Here is a 7169-nt window from a genome sequence, read left to right on the forward strand (position 1 = left end):
CTTCTCCTCTCTGCTCTTCGGCCTTCTTTTCCTCCTCCCTGATCGCAGCTCCAGTTTTCAGCGAGTATCACCACCTCTCCTAATCACCGTTGGCGTGCCCGCCGCTCCAAGCAAGTGCTGGTCATTCCAGCATCCATCCAACATCCCCGTCATGCTAGCAAGCATCCCCACCTCTCCTAATCACCCCTCTCCATACAGAGGTTCCAAACCAAATCGGAGCACACCCAAATCAAATCAAATAAATCCACGAAGGGGCTCATCATCTCAGCAAACCAACACCAAAGAAACGTTATCGACGTCGAGAGAAAGCTTCTGATATAGCTCCGACACCATGAAGGGGTCGGAATCTGAAGGGAAAAGAACCCGACCATTCCGGCTTCCAGGCGTGACCGAAAACTGGAGCTGCGATCAGGAAGGAGGAAAATAGGGCCGAAGAGCAGAGAGGAGGAAGAGGAAGAAGAGCTAAACAGAAAGAAATATAAAAAAAAAGAAAAAAGAGAGAGAGAACAAAGAAAAAAGAGGAAAACAGTTAAAAAAAAAGATAATTAAAAAAAAAGATAACAAATTAAAAAAAAAAAAAAAGAGAACAAACACCAGTGCCATATTCAAGCATGAATTCCACTGTTTGGCCAAAAGTTTTTCCTAAAATCTGATTAGGGCATTGTGGATTGTAATGTAGCTGTTCTACTTGTTTGCCGGCCATGAAAAGCTTAGTTCCCTAGTAAGTGCACCAAAAAAACTTGGCTTAATTAAGAAGAAACAACGGGGGAAGCATACTGCAGACTTCAGTCAACAAGGCTGACATTATGAGTAAGATGTCTTCTAGGTCTCTGCACATTAGTCAGAAGCTTCCCATGACAGAGCACCAATAAAAAGCTTCCCATGACAGAGCACCAATAGAGCTTGGGGGGAATTGTTGTAAAAAATATGGGACGGAATTCCTGTAACATTAAAATAAAATAATATGAAAATATCTTGGGAAATAAAAATTGAGATATAAATAAGAAAATGAAATAAAGTAAGAAAATAATATAATATATAGATTTTATATAGGAAAACTTATCGAGTCGAGGCGTGCAAGCGCACTGTCCTAAGAGAAGATTCGTCCCCTACTGCACAGGGTTGAATGATGAACTTCCCCCAAGATACAACAACTCTTCGAGCTCTGTCGTGCAGCTAAGAAGCCTCATTGAACCTTTATCACCCGTGCACTCAAAACGGTGTATAAGTAAAGTATGTATATGTATAGTTTGTAAGAATATCTTTGGTGGAGGTATTTGGCTAGAGTGGTTGCATTATGGTGGATTATACCATCATGTATACCCTCATTATCCGACAATCTAAACTCCCACACATGTGCATGTTTCATGTCTCACCATATGCCTTCCGACCATAGCCACTTACCCTTATATAGGGCACACTTACCATACCATCAATAGCCTCATTAACCATATAACGGTCAAATAATAATCATATATTTAAAACATAAAACCGTTAAACCATAAATAGAGTAATAAACACAAAAAGAAAATAAGCCCCAAAATAAATAAATAAATAAATAAAATATATTTTAATTTTAAATCATAAAAAAGAGAAAACAAATTTTTTTTTAAAAAGAGAAAAGTGAGTTTTAAAAAAGAGAGAAAAGAGAGTAAAAAAAAAAAAAGAGAACAGATTAAAAAAATAGAGAAAAAAGAGTTAAAAAAAAACAGAGAGAGTTAAAAAAAAAGAGTAGGAAAAAAAAAGAACAAATTTAAAAAATAGAGAAAAGAGAGTTAAAAAAGAAAAAACAGAGAAAAGAGAGTAAAAAAAAAAGAACAAATTTTTTTTGTTGGGTCAGTAAGGGTAAAATAGTCATTTTACTGTTGAAGGAATGCCACATCAGCAAGATAACGGATTTTTTTCACAAAAAGTTGACGGCAATGACCAATTGGGTGAAATTGGAAAGTTCATGGACTTTTTAGGTGAAATTGTGTGGGGGGCACCTTTGATCGGAGATGTACGGCAGTGAAAATTCATGGGTAAGGACCGAAGACTTTGCCCCTTTGTCTGAGTAAGCAGCAACTAGACCCAGCAGACCTCGAAGGATAATAAGTCCTAAGAAGAATGCTATTGATTTCTTCCCAGCAACTCCTCTCCATGTTCACGGCAGTGAATTAGTGTGCAACTTTAGTAAAGTCTTGACAAGATGTGCGTGGCATGGGAGCTAGAAAAGCATGAGTTTCAGAAGAAGAAATTCTGGCATTGATTGGTGGGTTGGTTTAAGGTATTCGGTATAAGGGATATGAGTTAGGAATGGTAGAGGACTATGGATGGATTTGGGAGAAAAGAAGCATGGCAGAGAAGCCCATTGTACGATTAAGCATGATAAGTTTGAATCTACATGGAGGTAGAAGAGTTTATGGAATTGGAAATGGTTTCTGGGAGGATGATGGAGTTGCTTCGGCTGTTTAGTGATTAGCTTCTGTGTTCCCCCTTTTTCACAACAGCTATAACCATCGATTTATAGAGTAGTGGTGGCTTAGGTCTGCTGTTCCAGAAATCTTGCTGCTGTAATCCCAGGAATTCTTCTGCTGTAATCCCAGGAATCCTGCTGCTACTGTGACTCCAGGAATTCTGCTACTGTAATCCCATGAATCCTGGTTCCAAGATTTGCTGCTGGAAAAAGGGAAGTCAAAGGTAGAGAATTGGTAGTTGTGTAAAAGGATGTGGTATGGTATTTGAGATGTACGGTTTTTTAAGTAAAATGGTTTGGTGTTGGGTAAAAGAAGTGTTGTCGTAATTAAGGGTTTTTTAGATTCTTTCTTCTTCACTTACCCATAATCAGAATTGGGTTGTTGGGCTTGAATTTCGGTCCCCATGCCAAGTCCTAAATTACCAACAAGCCTAAAACTAATAATGGGCCTCATGCATTTCCGTTACCTTCCACACCACACCCGTTCTTGCAAGCCCCAAATGAGTGAAAGTGGCTGGGGTCCACATGCGTGGCATGATGATTGTCAGTATAATTTGCTTATTGGGCTCGAGAAATGAATTGGGCTTGATAGATGGATTTTTTGGGCATCAACAAATTGAAACGTCAGGGACTGAAATGTCGAAACCCTATAAGTATAGAGAGTAAACAGTATTTTATCCTTGCCGTTGAATTTGTTACCGTTACCCTATAAGTAACGGTATATAATTGGCATATGCAAGATATCTTTACTTTCCTTGCTGTTGAATTTGTTAGATTCGATGATGTATGATTGTGTGGATTGAAGAGTTGAAGGTGACCCTTTTGTATCTAGTTAATCTCAATGGGCCAGGTGTGTCACACCACCACTTCAGATGTCAGATCACAATAATATTTCCCCAATAAACTGGACCTTTTTTTCTAGAAAATAGATAACTTCATTACTTATCCATGGCTAGAAGTCACGTGCATCAGATGCTGTCTCATACAAAAAAAAAACACTAAATGGCAAAAGCTGCCAAGCAAAAGGCAGGTGACTCTCACTGTTAACACATACGCTCACTTATTAAGTCTAAACAACAAGAAATCAAGTCCTCACTACTAACCCCTCTTTGAAAAGAAAACCTAGTCGCCTTGAGACCTCAATTGGTATACAACTAGAGTAAACTAAAAAGAAAGTAATAGAAGACCCAATTTCAAGTGGTAGGCAAGAGACAGGAAAGCCTAAAGGTTTTTTTAGGCTTTCCTTTGCCCTAATCTCTAGGGCTAGAAACCGAACCTCCAATTGCAGTTACTAGGACGTTGGCTCTTGTTCTTACTTCCGGCAGTCTACCCGTCTTCTTCTTCAGAGTAACAAGAGGCACATCATTGTCATCCTCGATCAAAGGTTTTTCTTATAGCTAGAAAAGATTGGGAGGACTTGCACACATGACCACCCGCTGCGAGAGCAAGAAGAGCAACAAAGCTTGCTGTGATGTTATCTATATATGGAGGCCATGGAGAGGAGGAAGCGATAACAAGAGGCAAGAGGCTAGGGAAGGAGGCTAGGGTGCCGTAGAAGACTAGGTTGAGAGAAATACTCTTCTAGGGATTTCCAATAAACTGGACCTTAATAAATGAAGTGTTGGGTAATTTTTGAATGGAGTCCTTGCCTAGGCGGTGATTAATCACCTTCATTAATTTGGGTTTTTTAAAATGGTTCAAAATATATATTTTGTTTGTCAAATATTTTAAATGACTTTTTATTTGTAAGTACTCATTATATGCTTAATTTTTTTTTTACCAATCAATTATATTACTAAGAGTTTTTTATTTTAGGGTTTTTGTCCATTTACCCAATTTCTAGAGATTTTTTTCCCACTTACCCCATTAAGTTTTTTTAATTCTCTCTTACCCAATACACTCTAAGGGAGTCTTCCCTAATACCCTATTAAGATTTTTTTTTTTTTAAATTTTTTTTAATACAATTTTACCCCTCACCCCTTTGTTACTTAGAGAGAGAAAATGGAAGAGAGAGGAACCATAGGAGACTTCGCTGGAGCCCAGTCACCGACTGCCGGATTCCGGCCAACTTTCGCTGGAATCCTATCACCGGCCTCCGAATTTCGGCCAACTTTCGCAGAATTTCGGTCGCCAGCCGCCGTCACTGGACTTTTCTGAAAACCTCACCGGAAATGTTTATTGCCCCCAATAGACATCTATTGCCCCCCAATAGAGGGGCAGTAGACGTCTATTGTCCCCCAATAAACGTTTCGATCACCGAAAGAGGAACTAATCTCTCTAAAATTAGACAAATAAAACTTTGATTAAAGAAAAAAAAGAGGAGATTACATCAATTTAAAACGTCTATTGCCCTCCAGTAGACGTTTCGATCACCGAAATAGGAACTAATCTCCTTAAAATTAGACATATAAAACTTTGATTAAAGAAAAAAAAGAGGAGATTACATCAATTCAAAACGTCTATTGCCCCGCAATAGACATTTAACAAACCTCTATTGCCTCCCAATGGAACTTTTTTTTTTCATTTTTTAGTCCTTCTGGGTCTTCTGCCCCCATTTTACCAAAAAAAAAAAAAACAAACAAACAAATGACATTTCTTATAATGGGTTTTTATTAAACTAGAATGACATTTCAGGTCTATTTCAAGTCCTTCATAAATGCAGTGGTCTAATAAACCCAAAGAAATTCAAACTGGTCACTTATTGATTCACAAATGATCCAACTAAAAATCATGCAACTCTTATCAAAAAGTGAACCATAACTTTTCATGTGAAAGGACCATTCGACCATTCAAAACAAAGAAAAAAGGAGGACCATTCCAAGCTACTGGTGTTAAGTCTAAGCGGACCTGGGAATGTTCCACTCTCCCTCTGCTTGTTCAACTTCTTAACCCATTCACCTGGGCATATTTGGAAAACGTTTCACATTCACCAGATTATTCACCATTTAGCAGCCAAGCACATACGAAACTCAGCGTGACACAATGCTGCTTTGATTTGACGGGGAGGGGTTTCCGACTGTCGTACATGTCCAACACGACAGCGTGGAGAGCGCGGTGACTGGAAATCTCATAGGTCACCGGGACATCGAGGCCATATCAGATCTATGGCCAGAAATCGAAGCCATATCCGATCTATTGCCTGAGGCTTCAGACACCGTTGCCGGAAGCCTACTTCAGCTGCTACGACATTGACGAGTCACCGATCGATCGTAGTTTTCAATGTGGTTCTTGTGCTACTCTGCAAAAGATCGAAGAAGGAAGGAAGAAGCATATCACTATAGTTAGCACTTGCACTAAGAATTGAATTGAATGAGATCCAGAGCAGAAAGATACAGTCTATGAGAGAGAGAGAGAGAGAGAGAGAGAGAGAGAGAGAGAGAGAGATTTTCAGATCAGAGGAGAGAGAGAGAAGAGAGAGATCGATGGCATATGGGGTAGTTTATTAATTTGGCTGAGGGTAAAATTGTCTTTTTACGTTAAATTGGGTAGGTGAGAAAAAAAATCTCTTGCTGGGGTAAGTGAGATAATTTTCCCTCATTTTAGGGCTTTGGGTCAAGGACCCTTGATTTTATTTGTACTTATTTATATGTTGTATAATAATTTTTTTTTTTTTTAAACCTAAACCCACCTATCATCTAGCATTTTTTTTTAAAAAACATTGATCCTAGTAGACAAAATATGTTCGTCTCCTATTGTTTTCAAGTTTTTATTGTAGTTGCGTTCCCAAAATTCCTCCTTTCCCCAACCAAATTAAAAAAAAAAAAAAAATCACTTCCCCATCTCCTCCTATAGGTCGCAATCATAATATTTATGGTTCACTAATAGTAGGTTTAAATTATGTAGGTACGTGTCTTTGTCGATTGTAATATGCTACTAGTATGCTACTATTAGTGAACCAGTAGCATATTATGTAGGTACTTGTCTTTGTTGATGTTCATGATTGTAATATGCTACTGGTATGCTCTCCAAATAAAACCTAGCTACTTCATGAACATCAATTAACTTGGACATCAAGATCTGTAATTTTCAAAAAGAAAATGATTGTTGACCTCAATGAGGCCTATGATTTGTAGCCTCAGTTTTAGGTGTCATGCCATGTCACATATACATATCACCTATTTGTGTAATCATGCCATGTAATTCTTGAAAATAAGACCATCTTATCCTTTCAAAATCATATGGCTCTAAATTATTTTGGCTTTCTTCTAAAAAAGAAAAAAAAATATATTTTTTTTTCTTTTCATTACACTCGTGCTTATGTTTAAACTAGGGCTGTCAATGGGTCGTGTCGGGTCAAAGTATTTGTCGTGTGGCAAGATACAAACTCAAACCCAACCCATTTAATAATCGTGTCAAAAATTTAAACCCAAACCCAACCTAATTATTAAACGGGTTAACCGTTTCCAACCCACTTAACCCATTTAATAAATAGGTTGTGTCATGTTTGATAAAATGACTCATTTAAGGGTTAACAATGCGACACATTTAACTAAAAAAATGCATAAATTGATTAAATTCACTAAAAACTCCATAAGACGAAGAATATAAATAATTATATATAATTCATACATAATTAAATCCAATAATTATAAAGAAAAATATTTCAAATTGTCTAATCATACGATCAAATACTCCCAACGTCTAAAATTTCAGGATGAAGTATAGCATAATCGGGTTATACGGGTTCACTTCGTGTTGGCGGGTTGACCCGTGG

This window comes from Rosa chinensis, chromosome 2, assembly GCF_002994745.2.
Source record: "Rosa chinensis cultivar Old Blush chromosome 2, RchiOBHm-V2, whole genome shotgun sequence".
NCBI lineage: Eukaryota > Viridiplantae > Streptophyta > Magnoliopsida > Rosales > Rosaceae > Rosa > Rosa chinensis.